The following is a 25,292-nucleotide window of genomic DNA, read 5'->3' as shown; positions in this document are numbered from 1 at the left end:
GGGTGTGCCTTGAAATCTGTGTTGCACTTTCTCTCAGGTGTCAGTATTGCAAAGGCATTCATCTTTTGGGTGTATGCTTTTGTATTCCTCTTGTTTTATGAGTGGGTCAAGGAAGAGGGACGTAGAGGTAATGCCCTGATAAGTTACCGGTAATCCTCATTACTATTGGTCCTACTTATCCTCGACCTTGACATTCTTCCCACCCACCCTTCTGATATCAGACCTTTGTGTTGCTTGATATTTCAGGAGGTGATGAGGTAAGCCTAGTCAATTATAGCCCTTAGCTGGAGTGTGGATGTGGTCAGCAAGCATTTCCTGTCTGTGATTTGATACTAACTCATGTTTCATGTCTGGGTTGGGGAGGAGTAGGACTACGAGTAATGAGAATTACCAGTTAATCATGGAACTACCAAGCAGAAATAAACACTAGTAAGGATATTGACTATTTCAATGTTTCATAAATTGGGTTTTCCGTTATTTTGTGACCAGGGAGGTTATATTGCCTGGTCTCTGCATGGTAATACATCAGAAATACTTGATTATTCTGCTGACAGTCTCTGTTTTTCTTTACCATACAATTAGCCTGGCCTATTTACATATAGACTGATGCCATTTGTAGTCTTGTGACTATATGGTAAAATAAAAAGCATTATAAAAGCCAAAGACCAGAAGGGTACATTTTTAATTTCTGCGCAAATGATTGCTTACCTGAAGGACTTAGGGCCATATTTATACTTTTTGATGCACAACTGCACCAACGCAGTTGTGCGTCAAAAAGTTTACCGCCGGCTAACGGCATTCAAAAGCACCATGCGAGCACCTTATTTATGGAATGATGTTAGCCGGCGCTGCGGACTGGTCTGAGTAAAAACAAATTACTCACACCGGGCAGCGCCGGCATATGGGAAAATGGGGGTTGTGCGTCAAAAAATGGTGCAAGTCAGGTCTGAGGCAAAAATCAGGCTTCAAACCGGACTTGCGCCATTTTTTTTACACACAATCCCCATTGACATTACTCCTGTCTTAGCAAAGACAGGAGTCATGCCCCCTTGCCCAATGGCCATGCCCAGGGGACTTCTGTCCCCTGGGCATGGCCATTGGGCATAGTGGCATGTAGGGGGGCCCAAATTAGCCCCCCATGCCACTTTAAAAAAAATGAAAAAGATACTTACCTTTACTTACCTGGGATGGTTCCCCCCATCCATGGGTGTCCTCCAGGGGTGGGCGAGGGTGGCAGGGGGTGTCCCTGGGGGCAGGAGAGGGCACCTCTGGACTCCTTCCGAGCCCACAGATCCCTTAACGCCTGCCCTGACCCAGGTGTTACAAAACGGCGCACAACAGGCTGTGCGCTGTTTTTTAAGGCCCACCCCCTCCTGTGTGTCAAAATGACGCTGGGGTATAAATAAGGCGCACGGCCCCGCTGACCACATGACTAACATCAATGCTACACCTGCATCGTGGCTGGAAGATCGACGCAACGTGGCTGGAGAAGCGATGCAGCGGTGGTGTTAACGACGCAGGCCCCCACGCAATGTGGTTTCTGAACAACATATGACCGGATTTCAACACTACATCGCTGGGTGCGGAAAATCGACGCAAAGCTTGCCTGGACCCGAGGTGCTCTTCTGGATCGATGGATCGCTCTCTTGCGGGAGAGCAGAAACAAAGCACACCAACACGACTGGAGGAGGAACAACGCGCGTTCTCACTTGCGAGTGAGAATCAACGCATAGCTAGTCTTTTCCGATGTACTCTCATCTGTTCGGCTGTATTTTTTAAGCTACTCAGGTACTTTTGTATGCTAACAACATTCTCACTGTTTTCTAAAGGATTTAAGACTCTTTTGCTCTTTAAATTCATAACGTGACGTGTGTATGTTGAATTTTTGTCATTTTGGTCTTGTTTTGTTTAGCTAAATATTGCCTATTTTTCTAAACCTGTGTTGTGTCATTTTTGTAGTGTTTTCGCTGAGTTACTGTGTGTTGGTACAAATACTTTACACATTGCTTCTGAAGTTAAGCATGCCTGTTCGGGCCAAGCTACCAAGGGGGTGAGCAGGGGTAAACTGAGGGTGATTCTCCTTTACCCTGACTAGAGTGAGGGTCCTTGCTTGGACAGGGGGTAACCTGATGGCCAACCAAGAACCTCATTTCCAACAGTCATACATAATTATTTAACCTGTTTTTTGCCGATCGTAAAAGACTCAACGAGTTTATAAAAAAATCAGAGCACAGGATGTAAACAGAAATAGTTCTCATGTTATTCTATTTGTATGATGTCCTCTGACTAGTAAGTGCATTTTCAAATGTTATTCTTTTATATATATATATATCTGTTTTATCAATGATACTCATCAACTCTGTTGGCAGCTTTCTTCCTTTCCAATTCTTTTTAATGTATACGTGTTCAGGATTTGGGTCGGATGCTTGTTTGCTGTATTTGTGCACTGGAATTCCTTATGTGCCTTCATTTTGTTCTAATCCTTTTTAGTTCTGTATAACCGTTTGTATATTTCTATCTTTAGTAGTCTTTGCAAATTATACTGTCTTTTTTACTAATATGTGCTTGTCATCAATTATTATGTCAAGTGGCTACACTGTACAGTCATTGGTGCATTAATTCATACATTCCATGATCCTTTCAAAAATTGAAATTAATCAATTGGTTTAACTTCTTATTCCTATTTTGAATCCATGAATCACACCAAAATACCAATACTATGCAACCACTTAGCACCATTTTCACAGGTTACACACCATTAACAATGTATAGAAGATTGTGCTTAAACTTACATTTAAAATGTACGAAATACAGATATATGCTTTTTAGTTAAACATTAAACAGAATATATATATCAAAAAGCACAATGATCGCACATATACACTACATTATTTTCACCTCACAATGAAGTATAAAACACTCACAACCATAGACTAGAATTACAGATCAATTTTTATTTGCATCAATAAATTATCTTAAATTACCCAAAATGTTCACAATCGATTTGCTAATGGGATACCACGATGTACCCATGTTAGGGTTTCTGTTTCAATATTATTACATTAAAATAATACATATACACAGTGCCTTTAGATCCGTTTAGGCCTACAATCTTTACATAAAAGAGGATTAATATTTTCCTACTTCTTTGTATAATTCTTCTCACTTCTCTGTATATATGGGCAACATCTCCCTGTCCATTGCTAGTGGTCCATAATGGAGCTTATATCAGTGATTAAAATGTGTGACAGAATCAAACCTTCCTCGTGGTTTATTGTGTCACCTTTCACAGCTACATTACACGTTTACAAAGAATCGCTACAGCAAGGGATGCTTCAGTGAACTACTGATAGACTTCAGACAGTGTTTATGTTTAATATGCTTGCCCCATTGCAATTTAGGATCTTCACAATGATTACAAGTCTCAGTTGGACTCAGCTAAAGAGGACAACAGCTACCTGAACGAGTCTAAAATAAATTTGAATGAGATTTATTAAAAACTAGGCTGCCCATATCTACAATTTGGCATAAAAGAGCAGCATAAGATTGTTACTAAATGACCAATTAAGAGGCAGAATATCACCTTCAGTCATCTCTACTAATAATGATGGGAGGTGATCTGGTTTATTTACAGTGGTAACACCTCCCTGTACACCACATCGTTCAGGTAGGGTCATGCAGCTGTATCCTGAACAAATCTGGAAGGACAACTATTAAGAAAACACCACGTGCATTACAGGAGTGTTTTGTAACCTTTTGACTTCTGTAGACCCCCACTTAACCATTTTTGGAACCCGGAGAACCTCTTGAAGTCATTAACTTTAAGGCACAAACCCTGACTTAAGCCACTTTGATGATTTGACCCTCAAAACTATAAACGAAAATACAGACACAAGCATCGGTCAAGCAAATTCACAAATGAGGAAATATTTAATTTACTAACAAATACAAAACATTTCAATGAGAATGTTGAGACTTTCCTAAAATCATCTGAGCATGGACGTCACTTGGGGAGTTCAGCCCTGTGGCCCCTGGCACTGCCTTTGTGACCCCTGGCCTGAAAGAAGGCAAAGGCCACCAGGAGCCGCTCCAGATTGTAACAGTTGCAATTTGCAACTATTATATTTCGGCTAAAATGCAGCCAAGCAACACACTTCCCAGTCCCCTGACAAGCCCAAGCAGACCTGGCAGCTTTCATTATTGCTTTGCCATTCTAGATTGAATTACACAGAAAACGTTTTGTCTAACTTGTTAAATTCAGGCCACATTTGGTGTTCTGATATACAAACTACCGGAATGGTGAACATTTTGGAAGAGCCACAATAAGCAATGGCAGCTGCCACCGATCAAGTGTGGTGGGGCTAGGGAGGGGAGGGTTACTGTAGGGGTGGGGGTTTAAGAAATAATTAAAAAAAATAACTTACCTGCTTGCCACTCCTGGCCGCCTCCATCACTCCTTTCTTTCCAGCAGTTACTGGGGCACAGGCTCCCAATCCAGACTCTGCTCTCATTCTAAAACAAGCATGAGAGCAGTGCCGGGATTGGCCTAAGCAGACTGGTGTTACATGCTAAGCCAGCTGGCCAAACCGACAAGTGCACTATACAGTGCCCACCACTCCTCCCTATGGCCCAGCCCTGCCCTTGCCGTGCTGTCAGACAGTGACAAATAAATTGATAATAAAGTTACTTTCTTATCATTTTATTTGTCACTGCTTGATTGACCAGGGGGAGGGGAGCGATGCTCCTCCACCATTATGGAGGAGCCACTCCTGACTGTAAGTGCTTTTAATTTGCACTTTATATACATACCAGCATACATTTAGTTTTAATGCAGCACTATATTTTGAAATCATCTTATTTCAGGAATTTTCTTTAAGTTTTTATTCCTGTTTGTGTGAGAGAGAAAGTTAATTTTCTCCAGCAGGACTTGAGCGAGGGCTGCAGATCAATTTGGATGTGTATGTTTCAATTAGTAAGTATGGGATACTACAGCAACTCTGTCAACTGTCATACATCTGGGGTTAGAATTAGGTATTTTGCTACAATTTTCACATTTTAGCTCAGATGGGAGATTGTCACACAATGAGCTAAGCCAATAAGCTGAGTGGTGTTTTTCTCTGCTCCAAGGTTGGGCTGGAACAGATTCATTTCCTTTCAGCTAATTTCTAGCCAGAACCAGTCACAGTGGGGCCAGGGCCACTGCAGCCAATCACAGACATGGGCTCAGCTTTCACATGTTGTGAAAGCTCCTATGTTGTTGCCCAGTTAACTGGGCTGGTTGACTAACTTAGGCCTGAGAGATCGTAGTTTATATAATCTATATTAACATGAAATGTTTCTGAACTAATGTGTGATAATGCCGCTTAGAAAATTGTATTAATGTATTTTGCTTAAACGTGCACTTGAAATGGGACCACGGGGAGTGGCCACCAATGTATACGGGAACTAATAGAAATGACTAATGTTGATAAAATATGATATTAAAGTGTGGTTTTGTACTAATTATTAATGATTATGTTATTACAGTAATGCTAAATAAATCCTGTAGGCCTTAAGTTAGCATGAGCCGAAGCTTAGCTACCCGGCTCTCATATTAAATGTGTTTTTCTAACGTGCAGTGTGCTGACTCGCAAAAGGATATGACCTCTTGTTTTTTCTTCAAACTAGAAGCTGAATGTAACCATAGTGGATCCGTACTCATGAAATTCATATTGCTTGTAGGAGAGTGCTAGCTGAAATGCAACAGTGTAGATTAGTGTAATGTACAAGGTCATTTAAACCGGTGAAGATAATGGAGCTACTGACCAAAAGATGTGCAAAGAATTACAGAAGGATGAAATCATACCGGACGTGCTACCTCCGAAGACGTCAATCACATGGACCAATAAAATGTCTGCAAAATAATATGGGGTGAAAGATTAATGACATAATCTGTTTTCTAATAGGGTAAAGATAGTGGGGTATAACCGTAAACCAATGAAATTTTCGGAGAATGTACTACGAAAAAGGGATAAAAACCCATGACACGGAGAGCCATTTAGGTGGGTTAGGGAATGCTATTGATTTTATCCAGAAACGTTGTCACTCTGTTTGGTGCTTTGCTGATTTTACTTAGAACCATCCTCTTCCTTAGATTGCCCATTTACACTTTGCCTCCTTATGAGGGAAGAGCCCCTTTTGCCCCAGAGCTGAGTTCTGACTGATGGTGAATCAACTGATATCCTGAAGACGAAGACTGAACCTGAGTGCTGACCTAAACCTTGGAGGGTAACTATGACAATACAATTGTGATTTGTCTGTTTGCTTTTCCTTTCTAGGTACCAACTGCTTGCTTTTGACAGAGACCGTAGCTAGATGTTTTCCAAATTGGTGCTCTAAATTGTTTTGCATGAAGCCCAACATGCTAATGCTAATCAGTGGTTAGGACAGGGGTTCACTAAAATTGACGCAAATAGACAAACGACTGAATCTATGCTTTGTTGAACTGACTCATTAATGGCACTCTGCTAAAGTTGATCTATGTTCACGCCGTGTTATGTTCTGATGTTTGTGATTCTTGCCTTAATGAAATCTTATCAGAGTTGCCATATCGTGACTATGCTATTATGTTTCTTGGTTTTGAGATTAACACACCTGCTTTTAGAATTGTAACTAATAGGGAATAAAACTCATAAAATTCTACTAAACTGGTGTGGTTATTCATGACTGCAAGGTCATGGTGGTGTCTTAAATCGATTAATGTCTTTGACTAAAGTAAAATGCATTGTGGTAATAAATATTGATGACATTATTGACGTATTGATTGACATATTGATTAGCTATCTCGTCCTAAGGTGTCTCTCAACTGGGTCAAAAGATTCATTGGCCTAAAATGAGTCCTAATGTGTAATAAATTATCATAAAGGGACGCGTTATCAGTTCCATATATTTGTACTTTTTTAGCGCCACAATTGCGCCGCTTTTTGACACAAAAATGGCACAAATTTACAAAATACATTTGTATTTTGCAAGTTTGTGCCGCTTTTTCGTTAAAAAATGATATTCTTTACATATACATACATATTATCGATCTGTTAAAACTATTTAATTTTCTAAGTAGCTGCGGTTTCCCTGAGTAGGTGTCGTAGACCACATAGGCTCCAAGGTCCGCAGCCTAAGAACCACAGTTTTCAATGTTTCATAAGGTGAACAATGTAGTTGTAAAACTAATTTTAAGAAGAAGAATCTCAACTATTTATTTTAATAATGCTCTCCAAAGTACCAGTGAGCCAGTCCCCCGCGAATGCTAATGCTAATCAAAACAAAACACAATTAATTTGTAAGGGTGTTTAGATACAGGCTTTGCTATTGGACAAGGAAAAGTCAGACAGTATCAAGCAAGATTAGAAACATTATGGTTTGTGACCGGAAATGATATAGCTGGTACAGGAATGTTCGCCCTTGTGTGTCATAAAGATTACAAATACATTACTACCTCCCTGAGGTAAAACAGTTGTGAAAGGGTCATAGAAAAGCTGAATTCAAAGGCCGAAAGGGTGTCACACAAAGCTTAATTCATCAGAACTCATTGTTTAAACTACAGAAATACAGTGTAGTTTGGGGAGAAATATTGAAGCTAAGCAAAGTATCCACTTATGATGCAAAATTGTAAAAAAATGAAAAAAAAGAATTACAATAGAGTAAGCATTTACATTTTCACTCTTGGTCACAGCTCGTGTGCACATGAAAATATATTGACTTTGCCAATTGAGGTAGAAATCCAATGATGTCCAAACTGGATGAAATGGTTGAAAGACGAAAATCAACTGATTTGGGGTAAACTGAAGGAAATGGTAATTAATTTGTAGCACCCTAACTAACAGACCTCATTTTTATGATAGTCAGATGACTTGACCAAAGCACAGTTTGGCCTCCGAGATGAACTACGAAGTTTAGCGTAAATAAGTGGGTCAAACAGGGGTACCCTTTAGCTCCCTTGTTATGTATTTTTTCTGCTCTTGTTTCCTGTCTACAACCAGGACCGACTGACATCCAATACTTAAACAGGAAACAATTGATGAGCCTCTTGTATGTTGACGATACAGCATGGCAAGCCTCGAAACAAAACTTCTCAAAATATTGACATCTTTTGAGCAGTGTTGTGAGCATAAAAGATTTGAAATTAATGTAAATTACTGATAATTGGTAAACAATATACTGTAAAAAAAAAAGTATTGTGATGTTGTGTGATTAGCGAGGAAGTGCGTGGCTCTAAATAATTTGAAGGTGTTGTGTAAATTATACATTAAAGGTATACGGTTAGCATTCATAAGTTTGGTTTATATCTAAAGAATAAATATTGTTATATTAATTTAAAGGTGGTGAATGAGTTGTAAATGTAAGATATAACTATAACTTTTAAATGTGTAATCATTTGTAGTTTAGATTTGGTTTGAATAGAAAGAAAAAATAAATTGTTCATAACTATAAAAAGCCTTAACCTTTGTCTTTTTGATAGAATTTTTGTTTTTTCTAATTGTAATAAAAAGGTATTTTAAAGCATATAGGCCCATATTTATACTTTTGAACGCAAAACTGCGCAAACACAGTTTTGTGTCAAACAGGATAGCGCCAGCTTGCGTCATTCCAGAGTGCCAGCCGAGCACCAAATATATGGAATGCCACAAGCCAGCGCAAAGGGTGGGCTAGCATAAAAAAATGACGTTAGCTGGGTGAGGGTGGCGGTATGGGTGAAAGGGGTCCTGCACCAAAAAATGAAGTTAGGCTAGTTTGAGGCAAAAAAATGCCTCTAACCTGCGGAGCGTCATTTTCTGATGCAAAACCATCCATGCCACATGACTCCTGTCCTAGAAAAGACAAGAGTCATGCCCACCACTCCAATAGCCAGCACAGGGGACCAGTGTCCCCTGGGCATGGCCATTGCACCCATTCCCATGCAGGGGGCCCCAAGTTGGGCCCCAGATGGCACTTTAATTTAAAAAACAAAAATACTTACCTATACTTACCCTACTTACCTAGGATGGGGCCCCCTATCCTCCGGTGTCCTTCTGGTGTGGGTGGGGGTGTTCCTGGAGCTTGAGGAGGGCACCTGTGGACCCATTCCATGATGTTCAACCACGAAAATGGGTCCACATATAATGAAGTGGCACAGAGTGGAGTAGCATACTGTAGAATAAGTCAAGTGCAGTGGTGTACAATGGAGTGGCATGGAATGGGATGGCACAGAGTGGAATAGTGTAGAGTGTAATGTCATAGAATGGAGTTGTGTACTGTGTAATAAAGTAGAGTAGAGTGGCCTATAGTGGAGGGGTATACAGTGCAGTGGCGTGCACTGCAGGGTAGTAGAATGGAGTGGCATAAAGTGGAGAGGCGTACAGTGGATTAGCATAGGTTGGAAAGGCATACAGTGGATTAGCATAGAGTGGTTTGGGGTACAGTGTATTGAAATAGAGATAAAAAGCATAGAGGTTATTAGCGGAGCGTGGTGTGGCTTACAGTGAAGTGGCCTAGAGCGGAATGTGGTACTTCAAACAGATATAGCTTGAAAGTGGGTGAAAGGATGTAGATGTAATGTGCCAGGAATAGAGATGATAAGGTCTAAATGCTAATTTTTGTTAATAGATGTAAATAGTGTTAAAGTTATATGTTTTGAAATACTTGGTAATATATTGTACCAAAGTATACACAGTAACTTTGCGGTATATGTGGTTCATGCTGATAACAATGCAGTACCTGACTGGCTAATGGCTGTCTTTACAAAACATAAGAGGCATGTGTTTTTTCAGCACACTTTTGCTACATTCTGAATTATGGCCGAATATTTAGGTAAGTATTAGTTATGCCCTGGACAGCCCAGAAGGAGGGTGCAATAAATGTAAAAATTAGGAAATGTACTTTTAAGTTTTATATGTCCTGGTAGCGAATAACACTTACATTTGTTTTTCACTACTGCAATACCTACCTCTCCCTAGGATAACACTGGAGTTGCCTTATTGCATTTTATGAGTGTAACTTCAAAACGGGAACTGGTTCCCTCTTCATGTTTGGTGTCCCTGGAATTGTAATTTCAAATCCTAACTTTTGGCGAAATGGGATTCTAAACTGCAATTTTGAAAATGCCGCTTTTAGAAAGATGAAATCTTACTTTAGCCATATAGTGCCTGCAGCCTGTCTCTCAGTCACATGACTGGATGTGGGTGACAGTTGGGCTTTGTGTTCTCCTCCTAGACTGCCACATACAATGAGAGCTTAGATTTGACTGAATGGGCTGGATGGGGCGAGCTGGACCCAGTCCCACTTACACTTGTAAGTCTCCACACAAAGGGCTGCATAACATCTGTAGGTAGTCTGGAGCACGAGCCAGGACGGCAGGGCATCTGTGCACTTAAACTCAAGCCTCTAGAATGTTCTCCCCACTTCAAATGCACCACTGTGTATAAATACAGAACCTCAGATGCCAATTCTTCAGTACATTTCTAGAGCTGTGGATACTCTGCCAGGAAGGACTACTGTACTGCTGAACGGACTGCCACTCTGCGGCACTGCTCCTTTGAAGGAACTGCTGCCCTGATGCGGTTGCTTTACTGGCTGCTGCCCTCTTACCTGGGGTGGAAAAACTGGATCTGCAACTTTATCTGAAACCCAAGAGTTAGTCTCCTGACCTCTTGATCTCAGCCCAAGGGACATAAAAGGCTCACCAAATATCCTGCACTAGCCTCTGGAAACAGCGACAGTGAGTTCTTGACCTCCCAAGTGGTGCCTTTCAAGGCCTGGACCTTTGGTGTGGCTCAAGAGAGCTGAATTCAAGGTTTTGAGCACTTCACGACTGCAAAACGGGCCAGTTCACTTCGAGATCTCTTAGATACCATTGTGATTCATCACAAAGCTTTGACAGCCATTTCTTCACACTACAACATCACCGCTAGAGGGGAACTACCAATGAGAAGCTCCAGAACCACCTGTCTACGACACCGTCCTGCACTTTGCGGTATGCCAACAGCCTCCCGCAATGGTCTCTCTGCTCCTCACAGCCCCCTTCAACATAGAAGGGACTCAACACAAATTTGAGAAGGTAAACTTCAGTGGGCCTAACCTGTTTTCTGTAGCCGACCTGCAAACCATTGCAGTTGGCCTGAAAGCGTGAGTTTGACCTGTCCAGCAGGACTAGACATCTTTAGTAGGCGCTTTGTGGTTTTTGCTGCTATTTTCACTTTAATCTTAAAAAATAATAGCTCCAGTTCCACTGATTGGATTTTTGTCACTTTGGTCTTGTTTTTTTTAATTGAATTTGACTCCATTTTTCTAACGTGGTGTGGGATCCCTTTTGCAAGGTGTTTTTCACTTTATTACTGTTTGAAGTTTTGCACAGATAGTTACACATTGCCTCTAAGTTAAACCTGATTGCTCTGTGCCAAGCTACCACAGGGTGTAGCACAGGATGATTTACGGTTGGCTTGTGCCTCACCCTGACAAGGATTGCAGTTGCTGCTTGACCAGGGCCCATACCCCAGTCAACCAACAACCCAATTTCTCACAACTTTCTCACAACTTTATAAAAGTGATACAAGTTAGCGAAATGTATTTATAATTTTCTATATATTTTTCCAGCAGTTTAGGGAGAACTGCAAATTGTTTTTTACATGTTTTTAAGTAGCGCAGTAATTTATAGGTATTACTGTGGAACTCTCTTGACTTTTTTACTGTATTATATTTTTTTAAGTACAGGGTACTCCAGAAGCAGTACTGTGGTACTCCGTACATTTTTGTTTAAATATGTAGAAACCTATAAATGTTTCTCCCTATCCATGACACGACTCACTATGTTTTTCCGCTATGGCACTTTACAGACTCCTGCAAATCTTTCTATCCCTCCCAGAGCTCTTCACCCCCTTTAACCTCCTGTACCATTGCTTCCACCTGGTTGTACATGTTTCCTACTTAATTAGCTCCATCCACCATTACTTATTGCATATAACCATTTTGGTGTATTTTTCCACATCCCCTGGGTATTGGCACCAACTGGTATGACTTATTAACCCCAACGTCTATTGCTTTTTGGTTAATTGTTTCCAATGGTTACTTGCACTGGTCTTCAGAAAATATCACATCTGTTAGGTTAACAAGAGCCTCTTTCCAGGTTTCCGTTCGAACATTCCGACCTTCCCTGTGAGCCAAGTGCTTTTCTGGAGCAGTCTTCCCATCAGGTATATGAATCCTGTCTAAACCAGAGTCGACGCTTGGCCTCATTCCAGTCCTGTCAAGCATCTTCCCTGCATTCACTTGCAGAGTCTGCTAAAACCTTCAGTACTTTAGTCTTGCAAGCCTTCCTACTGATCCAGTTTCTGTCAAGATTTCCTGAACCTTCGCCTTGAGCTACGATTCTACCTCCTCTTTGGTTTTCTGCTACTCAGCCTTCTGCCTTCCTTGAGTTCCAGCTGAAGAATCGTATTCTAGGCTAAGAACCTGATTCCAGGATAGTGTGCACTAATCCTTAGTTATGTTTTGAGAACTGTCGGAAGACTGAGTTTTTTCAAAGCGAACAAACCCATTCTTTGTAATTGGACAATATTGGTTTTCTACGTTTACAGTGTCCAAGTGCTGCAGACTTTTTACCTCATGGGCATTCCAAACTTATCTGATTTAGAAATGAAAGTCTTAATGTTTACTATCTTTGACAAGTTTGAGCAATATGAACATGAAAAGACTTTGAGTTCACAAATCATATTTTCGAATGCTGAATTGAACATTGTTATGTTTAAAATTCGGTGGAGTGTCAGAGACTCTGGTATTCCCTTTGTATTGTACCTACTCTCTAGCCTTACTTTTGACAAGGCCAGTAAGTGATGTTGTAAATAACTGTTTAAAACCATATGCCGAGAACTCTTCTTGCTGTTTCCAGTGCACTGCACATGCATCTACAATAAAGGTCCAGGGAGTGCAGACCTTCCTTTGCAGTGTTACAAAGCAGCAGAGCATACTCAGTCATGCAAGTCTATTTTTCTCTTGTTTTATCCCAACCCCCTTCCCCTCTGAGGCAGTGAGTGACTTAAGGTTATGGTTATTCATTTCATTTGCTGGCCCAGGTGGGAATAGAGGTCTAGCATTGTCTCTGTGGTCAGAACTGGGTGAGTGACAACCTATTACCACTTTAATAAAGTGGTAACAGCTAGTGGAAAAATATCTAACTTAGGCCCTCATTTACAAGAAACTGACGCATCATCATCGATGCATCATATTTCTTGCACATGCTGCACATCCGCTAGTGACAAACTGGATGCGCTGTATTTACAATACAGAGCTCCACGTCGCACCTTTTCACAGATGCATCACAAATTCTGTTGCATCTGTTGGCACTAAAGTGGCGCACAGCTGGAGTTGCATCCTTAAACTCCAGCAAGATGTGGAAAGTCCCATTGGAAAAGCCCTACGTCACTTTCATGTCTGGTCTGAGCAGATGGGGTAAAATTATGATACAGTGAAGTCGTAAAGTGACACAGTGAAAAGTTGTGAATTCAACTGTGTCAGTTCTACATGTTTTCTTTCCGTGGGAACGGCTACCCTGCATACATTATACCTTGGGCAAGTATAATATGACACAGGGCTTTACTAACTGACGCATTGGGCCCAATGCATCAGTTTGTAAATATGGAGCAGTGTATTGCACGACTAGTGCCGCCGCTGCGTCAAAAGAAATGACGCAGTGGCGGTGCAAGGGGCTTGTAAATAAGGCCCTCAATATTTACCTATATCTAAGGGTGAAACGCACAATACAACAAAAGTGTACCTAAAAACAACATGACTGCCTTTAACTCCCCCGGGGGTATGTGTCTTGCATGAGGGACTTGCAGTGTTGATGCAAAGGACTCTTCCCCAATCTACTTTAATTTATAGGTCACCAGAATGTAGGCCAAATCCACCTTAGACTCAAGAGTCCAGAATGGATAATTTAAGTACATAATTACTTGGAAAAAGTATGATCTATCAGATTGTACTTGTGAACCTGCTTCTTTTGTTAATGCGTCCTGATTAGCTAAACTCGTAGATACATTTTCTAGATTGCTTTGGAATGCAGAGTTTAGTTTTCAGAACCCCTGGCACTAAGGAGCCATTCATTCTGCCAACCCGAGACACAAAGCCAGTTGGACTAAAAAATTCCACAACCTTCTGAACAATATTTAAGTGACATGCCTTTCTAGGAATGATCAAGCCCATGAGACCTTACAGTTATAGTTAGATGGAAACCCAACTCCTCTTTCTTTAGGGGATAATGCACTCAAGAACACTAGAAAATTAGCAATATATTGAAATCAAAACCTTATTAGAGTGCATACAATATGGTTTGTAACAACAATAAAAATAAATTAAATGGTAGCAGTAATATTTATCAAAAGCATAAATAAAAGGAAGAACACCAACATAATTGCAGTGATAGAAAATTCTACTCTCATTCTGCTACTTCTAAGCACTAAACTAATTCTAGTACAGCAGAACATTAAAACCAAGTTCAACACAAATCACATATAGGCAAATTGGAGGGTGGATCCTGTGAAAAACAAAAAGCTTTTGGAGTAGACGCCTCACCCACTATGAATTGTGGTATGCTTCAACATCAACATCTATCCACAACATGGTAGGTTAGTAACACCCTGACTGACTCAACCAAAATTAGGATGTCTTAGATAAATTGCTATTGGATTTGGAGCAGGGATCCAGAGAAATAAAAATGTCTCAGGGTATACCCAAGCATATTTCTTTTATTGTTTGAGTACCTTACACATAAAAAAAAACTGTTGTGTGTGTATTTTGAGTAACAATAACTAAAAATGACTCAATCACCCTTATAAAGTCAACATGTTTTGACCTTCATCTGAAACCCATTCGGGTCTGAGGCCTTTGTCAGGGCTGCTGACATTCCTGTCTGTCTCCTATTTCATACCATGCATAGAAATGAGGCAGAGGACTCTCACCTAATTTAAGTCTCCTCTTGCAAAAAAAAAACCCTAATTATTGGTGATTCGGGAATCATGCGAGTCAAGAGGGAGACACACCTATGTAGTCACACATTCGTCAAGGTGTAGGCCAAATTCACCATTGAGAGAGCACAAGCAGTTTAGCACTGGGTAGCATAGAAAAAGAGCCCTAAAAGTCAACAGAAATAGGTTTGTAAAGGAAGGCAAAGAAAGGCAGAGAAAGGCAAAAATCTGGGGAGACCCTGCAGAATGGGCCAGGTCCACTATGAGCCCCTTCCAACCAAAAGCTAGGTTAACCAGGACATTGATCTTCTTCTGCAGAGTCACTTCTGAACATAGTTGGATCACTCTATCAACATCATCCTGAGCCATTGGACTAGACCCCATCTGTAAGGCTTCTAACCTTAGTTTGCTCACAGATGCACCCCAGCAAGCAGACGGTAACACCATGGCCAACAGGATGGTGTGGCCCATTCCTAGTTCAACAACCAACAGAGGCCACTGACAGCTGTCAATGCCAAGGACCAGGCCCGGGCGATCCATTGCCAGGCAAAGGCTCTAAGTGGGGGCCTTGGGTAGGCCTCACTTCCAACCCTGAGTTGAAAATGAATTTCTTACTTTGTCCTGAAGTTTCATTGACCTCTGACAATGAGTTCCCTTGGGTATTAGGCACCCTGCTTCCACTTTCCTTCCCACCAGCTCAGAGGTTGTATCCTATCCTAAGACAGACCTCTCAAACCAGGACCTGCACCCTGAGGCTGAATAGGTCCCTGGTTTGTCAGGACTTCCACAGGGAAACTACCACCCCCATCCAAGGCGGAACACTCGGTCTCTGTCATTCAGGGATTTGCCTGGTGCAAGTTTCCTGTCCTCGTTCTCTGACAACAGAGGCAGCATCTCCAGGTGAGAAATGGTCTTACCAGAACTGATCCAGTGGTTCTCTCACTTTCTGTCCTTCCATCTGGTCCTCCGTGTTATCCCTCTCATAGTAGTACCCCAAAAAAATCTGAGTTTTGAAAGCGCCCTGTGCATCCATGCCTGCCAGCTCTTCTAACACTAGTGGGAACTCATTTCCCAGAATGCAGTTAATGCACATCTGAGGACTGACTATGACCCTCCTCTAGGCCACTTCACCATCCCATTAAGGGACACAAGAGCCATTTGGGAGAAGAAGTCCTGAACATGGGTCTGGGCTACCCTACACACGTGTCCAGTGTACTATTCTGGGGAAATCATTCTTTCCACTACTACAGTCTGACTGGTACCAGTATCCCTCAGACCACAGACAGGGATCCCATTTACTGTGATCTGGTGGAAAAGACAACTCCCACCCTCAGGAATCACAAACTCACCCTTTGAGCTTCCCTCTCAATTTGAAGGATTTTACTCGCTGATTCAGCGGACTACCTCCACCTAAGGCCACATTTGCCACCCCTGTGGTGCTACCTCCAGTGGGTGGTTTCCTAGTACAGATAGGGTCCTCTTGCTTGTGTCCTAACTGGGAACAATCAAACAACAGGCTTGGAACTGAGATGCCCTGGGCCACCTCTCCTGAGAACCTCCTCTCTGCTTCACAGAAGGGGAATGCAAATCCTTTTTCTCCATCCTTTTTTGGGATCAGTTTGTGTGAACTTGGACCTCATCCTCACTTTGCTGGGCGGGGTACTTGACCCACCCTTCCTGTGGTCTCTCCCAGGTACATTTTTGGACATTCTGGTACTAGTCCAGAGGTCAGCCTCTTTTTAAAGCTCTACGGGTACAGAGAGCTTGGTGCCTCTGAGGATTAGATAATAGAGACCCTAAAAAATCACTCAGTTTGCTGCCCTTCACCCAACAACTTAGGCCCAAATTTATGTCAAAGTGGTGCAGCACGGTACTGCACCAAAAAGAGCAGCACTGCACAACTTTTGAAATGCAGTGATGCGCATATTTAAAGGAATAAGGCACACCCCTGCATTTCCCCGTGTCAGTGCTGACTTGAGCTGCATGTGCCAATGCAGGCATCCTTGCGCCATAGTGCAAGGGTGTCTACGTTGAGGGGATAGATTGTTTAAGTGCAGGAAGGTGTCCCTTCCTGCACATAAACAATCTATAATGGCGATTTGGCACTTCTATGTGTGCACATTTTCAAATGATTGTTTATGTGCAGCAAGGGACACGTTCCTGCAAATAAACAATCATCCATGGAATTTAGCTTTTTCTATGTGTGCTGCAGAATGCAGCACACATAGAAAAAGCAAAAAACGAGCAATAAAAGCATTCCTCCTTGTTTTGCCATGCTAACGCCACCCCTGGGGTGGGGTTAGTTATAGCGCTGCCACTGATTTACGATTTCTCAAAAATTTGGGGCAGCTTCAAAAGCAATGGGTGTTGTGGTGGAACGTTGACTGCAACACCCATTGCACGCCTCTTTGACGCAGAAAACTGCAACAAAGGGGCCCTTATTTAAAAGGAGGTGTAACTCCACAAAAAGTGGCATTACACCTCCTTGTAAATATGGAGCAGTTGATAGCTGTACCGGAGCGTGATGAAAAGTGACGCTCCGGTGGCGCTAGGGGCCCTTAAATCAGCCCCTTAGTTTTTACAGAAGTAATCACAGAATCCACCCAAGACTGGTTAGACAGTTTGTGATTGCACCTGAACCTTAGCCTGTATATCTCTGGGAAAAATCAAATGTAGTGACATGGGCTGCCTTAATGGAAACATAGGTGTTAGACCTGTAAGTCTTAGTGTGGCCTTTCCCTAAACTTCTTGCCTTCACCCACCTATTTTTCTGAATTATTTTTTTCTGGTATTAGCCACTGCTAACCAGTTCTAAAGTGCTTGCATTCACTCCTCTAGACATGGTAAAATTGGCTTATGACTGATTGCCATATTTAATTTAAGTATAAGCCCCTACTAAAGTGGTATACCATATGCCCAGGGCATATAAGTATTACTAGTGAGTCTGCAGCACTTATTGTACACCTACTAAAGTAGCCCCATAACACATGTCCCAGGTCTGCCATTACAGCTTGTATGCAGTTTTAAACTACCAATGCGATTTGGGGGAAGGATGTGGCATAACAGCCAGTGCTGCCAACTTTAGAACTGGGAAACCAGGTTTGAGTCTTGGAGTCGGCTCGAAATCCTGTGATTCCAGGTAACTCATTTAATCTACCCGTGCCTACAAAAATGAATGTGTCCTTGTGTAATGCAAGTGGTGGTCATGTAAAGCGCTCCAATACCCTTACTGTGAAAGACATATTTTGTGCTAAAATATAGCACTAAATTATGGATTTGATTTTCACGTAAGTATGTGTAATTTCAAGTAATTTTTCTAACATTTTGCATGATTACACAAAATCAAATTCTGTGAATTTTGAATGCCCCTAATTAGAAGTTGTTGTTAGTCTCAGAATGTTAATGCACAGCATATCATTGATAACTCTGCATGTATGAACTGATGATTATGAAGTGTTGTTTTTAATTTATTGGATGAGATGTTATATACATTTTTAAGAGAGAATGTTGTTTTATAATTGTTTGCATGACTAATTGTTTTTGTTGATTTTATGTCAGTGTTCTGAATAAATCAATTGGTGGCTGAAATGAGTTGATCAGATTTCTCCAACTGGTCTAACACATAGAGCTGCACTGTCTTACTCATGAGGAGTACATGTGTAATTTATGTGACTGAAAAACAATCCATTTCTTTTACTGTTGCAGCAATTTTGCTGGCTGCAGGGTAAATAGTAAATTCCCACTTCTATTTACCTAGCTGCTGCCTCAATGGTATGCATTAGTTACTATTTGGCCGGCAGCACATAGCAGAGAAATTTCACAATTTGTTGGCCGCTGGCAAAATAGTAGAGATTCTTCACTGTTTGGCCGGTAGCAGTGCAAATAACAAGGAAACTTCACAACTTACCAGGACACTGGCTTGGATGGCAGCAACATAAACAGCAACTAATGTGGCTAAGAGAATATGTATAGTTTGGCCAATAATCTCCCATATAGCAAGGAAACTTCACTCTTTACCTTGCTGCTGGCAAAATAACATTAATTATGTACAATTTGGCCAGCAGCGATGCAAATAGAAAAAATTTAACTAGTTCAAAACACAAAAGGGAATGTGACAGGCGAGACCATGCCTGGGTCAAATATGTCCAGTCTATAATGACCCTAGTTCCTTATCCTGATTTCAGTATTTCTGGATGAGGATGTCTCTCCCACAATATGTGGTATGCTTTATCATTGGCTCTTCACCACACCCTTGTAAAATGGTACTACCAGGGCAAACTCAACCTCATAGTTTGAGGGAGTTCTTCATTAAATATATTTTCCTGGATAGTTCAGGGGTCCGGATATTAAAATTCCTTGAGGATGTATCTGAAAGATTTCCCTCTATTAATAGTTACCCTAGGCATGATAAAAAGATGGGATTTTACAGGTGTTATGGCCTTTGCACACACTAGCTTGCCAACATGTTTCTGCCCAGTTTGTTTCTAAAACAATATCAGGGGCCTTTTCAGGACTAATGAGGGATCCCTATAGCATTCTACAAAACATCCCCATGCAGGTGTGTCTAGGATTTGCTACTTTCACCTACTGGAATATATACGTTTATGGACAAATATGAGAAAAAAACATTAAAAGCATTAAGGATTGAATTCAACTATAATAGCAAAACCTTGTTTCTTGGTGCAGTAATGCTGGTGCACATGTGGTTTATAGTGTATCTCTGCAAACCCAAAGCAAAACACCACACATGAATCTGTGGAACTGGGAGGAGGCACAAGCCATGCACACACTGATGCATCCAAACTTACCCTACTGTGGGCAGTGCTTTCATCATGGTCTACTTTCAAGAGTGGGGGCTCCTGAAGTCACACTCTAGAAATAATAGAAAAACCTTTGGCTAGCTTTTATTAGAAAGGAGGTTATCACTACAAGTGCATGTACCCCATTTATTATGCTGAAAACGAGTCCCATTGAAGGGACATGTGGTTGTGGTTAACTATGGGCATCATGTTTTTATCCAAGTTTGCAAAACTTGGGACAGTTTTTCAAACTATGTTGTGCCAGAATGCCATGCCATGGCATCAAGAAGGAATCTAAGTGGTCAGGAGGAGAACCAAATAATAATCTTAGGGAAAAGGAAAAAGGTGAGACTTGCGACTTCAAGGAGCCTTTCCAGTATACACCTATGTATTCACCCAGGAGGACCGAACTCTTGCCAAGCCCAGGATAATAAATAAAGAAGTGACCACTACACTTAGGGGCGCAGCCTTCACTAAAGCATGCCTATGGGTTCTCTAACTGAGATGCATGTACATGCTGTTCGATGTACCAGCAGGAAGGGCATGGCTTGATGTCCTGATGACATAGCTACCAAGATGTCTTAGGGAACATGGGCCCTCAATTACGGGGATTTGGCATAGGACAGCGCAGCAAGTCACCTTGTTGCGCTGCCCTGCGCAAAAGTGAAATTGTGGAAATGCACTGTGTTAGAAAGGGGATTTCTGGTTGGCTATGGTATGCACCTCAGCCAGGCAGAACCAACCCTCTCTAGTGAGGGCAAGGGAGTTATACGTCCAAGATAACCCCAGCTCACCCCCTTGGTAGCCTGGCACGAGCAGTCAGGCAATTCCCAGAGGCAATGTGTAAAGCGTTTGCACAACAGATGCAACACACGTAACGCACTATCCCCATCACAAATGAAACACAACACCAAGTTATATGAAAATATACTGTATTGTACACAACGCCATTATTAGACCAAACATCACATATAAGTAAATCCTGCTTTCTTAGCAGTTGTCAGAACGCTACACATTAGTTACTCTGCAAACTATCAGTAGTCACATATAACACACAGGTTACTCAGTATTCTGCAACATAAGCAGTAGTCAGGAAACACAGTATTACACCAAAGCACTTGTCATAAGAATATCATAAACGCCCATAGTAGGAACAATATAAAACATGTGGCAAGTCATAGAAACCTATTAGTATGGTATACCCATAATGGGAACATTTATATACATATATAAAGGCATCAAAAAAAGGTAGGCAATATATGCATTAACAAAGTCTGTAGGAAGAACCTATGATATATATTGTCCTATCTAAAGAGTACCTGGTTTGATGATGAAGGCACCTCCAGTGCCTGGAGAACAAAAACGTGGGGGCCCCCAGCGCTCCTCTTCACCAAACCGAGGCCTCTGCTACTCTGAGGCAGAGGAGGGTGGCATGCACCTCCTCTGTGCTATTGATGGGCCCCTCCAGGGGCCTGCAATCACTGGGGGCCCCCCGGGACTCAACCCGCCCTCACAAAGGGGGGCAAAATCCTCAAGGTAATGTAGGGGGGGTGCCACACATCCCCTGCGATTGGTGACAGGCCCCTCCAAGGCGGGGGGATTCACAGAACTGTCACTGGCCCACAAGGGGCCAACAAGGAACCTGCAGCGCGGGCGAGCCTCCGGCGAGGCTGCCGCCCCGCCCACAGTCCGACAAAGAGCCCTCCTGGGCTCGGCAGGCCAAGGAGAGGCATTCTCCTGTCCTTCCTGCCGCTGGTGAGATCCAGGCACGAATCAGGGCCTACTGGTGCCCCGGGGGTGCTCTACCGAGCGATCCTCGCCCTGGGGGCACCAATTGGAACACGCTTGCTCCGGTTTAAAACAACAGGATTTTCTTAGTGCTTTGGTTATGCAGCTTCCCCGGGCTGTGGCGGTGATTCCAAGTACAGCGACGCACTTTTCAAAGTGCTTGGGCATTAAATTAATCCTGGGTCGCGGTGGTGAATTTTGGGCCACAATCTGAAAGAACGCTTTTCAAGCGCTAACAACACTCCAGAGGTAGTGCTTTCCACAGCGCTAGTCAGACACCTGGGGAGGCACTCTTCGTGCCTGAAGATCATTGCAGGGGTCAGGGGCCACAGCATGCTGCCCCTGGGGGACAAGAGTCCTAGAAAAAGGCCCACAAGGGTAGGGACCCAGCAACAGGCCAGCACAGAGGATGCAAGCAGGTGGCAAGTCCTTTACAGTGACCAAGCAGTTCACAGGTCAGCACAGCAGCAGCAGTCCATGGCAGTTCCTAGTGAGTCCTTCCAGTCCTTTGTGTCCAGTTCCCAGATGATTCCAAGAGTCTCCAAATTGTGGGGAAAATTCCCCTGTACTTATACTCAGTCTTTTCAGTGGTTTGCAATGATGGGGAGAGGAGGTTCCAACCAGTTCCAACATGGTTCTGGGAGTGCCCCCTCTCTCCTCCAGCACAGGCTCCAAACATCAGTGGGGGGTAAACTACCCTATTGTGTGAGGCTAGGGCACAGCCTTTACAAATGTAGGTGTGCCCGCCCCTCCCTTCTCCCATCCTAGGAAGACTATTCAGCATGCAGATGCACCTCTGTGACACCTCCACCCTCCCTGTGTACAGGCTGTCTGAAAAGTATGCACAAAGCCCCAACTGTTATTCTGCCCAGACGTGAATGGGAGTCAAGCTGCAAAACACCAGAGTCATAAGCACAGAGAAATGCACACGTTCTAGAAGTGGAATTTCTGTCATAGTAATAAAAAACACACCTACACCAGTAAGCAGCATTTATTATCACCATTGCAACCATACCAAACATGCGTACGCTACCCCTCAGAAATCAGACAATACCCCTTACACATAAGGCAGGGCATTTCTAATGCAATTCTATGAGAAGGCAGCTCTCACAGCAGTGAGACACCAAGTTAGGCTATTTGTCACTACTAGGACAGGCCACGCAACCTGGCACATGTCCTGCCTTCTACATACATGGCACCCTGCCCATAGGGCTAGCTAGGACAAACCTTAGGGTTGACTTACATGTAGTAAAAGGGGAGTTCTGGGCCTGGTAAGTAAATTTAGATGGCAGGCTCCTGTGGCAGAAAACTGCGCACACAGGACTTGCGCTAGCAGGCCTGAGAAAAGGTTTGAAAGTCTACTTCAGTGGGTGGCGCAAGCAGCGCTGCAGGCCCACCAGTAGTATTTAATTTACAGGCCCTGGGTCTAGAGGTACCACTGTACAAGGGACTTATAGGTAAATTAAATATGCCAATTAGGTATAAGCCAATCATACCAACTTTAGATGGGAGAGCACCTGCACTTTAGCACTGATCAGCAGTGATAAAGTGCTCAGAGTCCTAGAGCCAACAGCGACAGGTCAGAAAAAATAGGAGGCAGGAGACAAAAAGACTGGGGATGACCGTGCATAAGGAAAAAAGTCAAACACACTGTAATTATGCAATACGGTGCCTTCTTGTCCTTTCCACCCGCGCTTTTGCTGTTTCAGCAGCCTGGCACCAAAGCAGGCACCCTTGTACCGTCATGCAGGGGTGCCTGTGTTGTCGGCAGGATTGTTTTTGTGCAAGAACGGGCACCTTCCTGCACAAAAACAATCCTGAGAGGCATTTTCCTCTTTCTATGTGTCTTTGGAACTAAAATAGTTGTTGGGATTTTGTGTACCCAGCTACATCATTTTTAAGTCTCAAACAGAAAATCTTCAAAAGTAGAAACCAACATTTTCCAAAATATTTATCTTTTATTGTGAATATTAACACTGTAATTGCAAACACATTGGCCATATGCAGCTTATAGGATTATAAAACATTCATATTTAAATTATTCTTTAAATGTAATAGACATTGGGGGTCATTACAACATTGGCGGTAAAAGCCGCTTACCGCTGTGCAGAAGACCGCCAATACACCGCCGCGGCCGCAAAATTCAGACACCCACACAAGTCCGCCACACCAAAGTTCAGTGTTAAACTGGCGAAAACAAAACCTCCACCTCCACGCCAACAGAAACACGCCCATGCTATTACGACACACGAATCCACGCGGCGGTCTTTCAACCGCGGTATTCCATTGGCAGTACACACCGCCGCGCTCAAAATACACACACATATACAAAACACCGCCACATTGGACATTTCTAAATACACACACCTGATACACATACACACACCATTCCCACACACCCAACACAATATAAAACACACACCCACATCACCCACAAACCCCTACGACCAAAAATACAGAAAGAAGGCCAGAGAGAGAGAGCACAGACTAGACAATACCACCACACAGAGGCACACAACACCATCACCCACACAACATCCACGCACAAAACACCACACACCACTACACATCACTACACTCATCACCACATACATCACCTCACACACACCACCCCATGTCACGCCAAAGACACCCCCGCTTTTCCGAGGAGGAGCTCAGGGTCATGGTGGAGGAAATCCTACGGGTAGAGCCACAGCTATTTGGCTCACAGGTGCAGCACACCTCCATAGCCAGGAAGATGGAGCTATGGCGCAGAATAGTCGACAGGGTCAATGCAGTGGGACAACACCCAAGAAATCGGGAGGACATCAGGAAGAGGTGGAACGACCTACGGGGGAAGGTGCGTTCAGCGGTCTCCAGGCACAACATCGCGGTACAGCGGACTGACGGCGGGCCCCCACCTCCTCCCCCACAACTAACAACATGGGAGGAGCAAGTCTTGACCATCATGCATCCAGAGGGCCTCGGAGGAGTCGGTGGAGGAATGGACACTGGTAAGTCAAATCTTAACTATCAGATCCCCCACCCTACCTGCATACTATCACACACCCCCACCCTCACACCCTCCCCTATCACTCCAACTCCACACTAATGTACTAAGAACACAAACCACAACTCCCAACAACAAGCCCTGCATGACACAACTAAGCATGGTCACCCCTCACCAAAGCATGCTCACTGCACATACCCAGAACAACCCCCTAACCATCATCACACAAGCCCCCACACAGGAATGCTAGCACTGGGGTACACGCTCACCCACCAATTGCACACCATGACACACACACATGCAATAATCATGCTCTTATGCCCCTGCAGGATCACGAAGGACCGTCACCACTCCGGAGGGTCCAGACATCTCCACTCCACCCACAGAAGAGGCCCACAGTGACGATAGCAGCTCTGCCCTACTGGAGCCTGATGACGAGCCCGGACCATCGTGGGCCTCGGGACAGTCGGTTCCCCTTGCACAGGCACAGCCCAACACTGACCTATCACCCTCTGGTAACACCAGCACAGCACCCACCCAGCGGGCCCAAACCTCCGTACCCAGGACAGGTCAATCAGCTGTGTGTCCACAACTACAGGGAACCCAGGATAACCCACCACCCCAACAACAACAGGGACCTGGGGGCAGTGGTAGTGGGCACACGGTCCAGGGGACGGAGGCACAGGAACACAGGGGAACTGGGAGGGCTGCTGTGCGACAGGGGGCTGAAAGGCCAAGGGAACC

The sequence above is a fragment of the Pleurodeles waltl genome, chromosome 7, assembly GCF_031143425.1.
Source record: "Pleurodeles waltl isolate 20211129_DDA chromosome 7, aPleWal1.hap1.20221129, whole genome shotgun sequence".
NCBI classification, from domain to species: Eukaryota; Metazoa; Chordata; class Amphibia; order Caudata; family Salamandridae; genus Pleurodeles; species Pleurodeles waltl.
Note: the sequence above shows the minus strand (reverse complement) of the source record.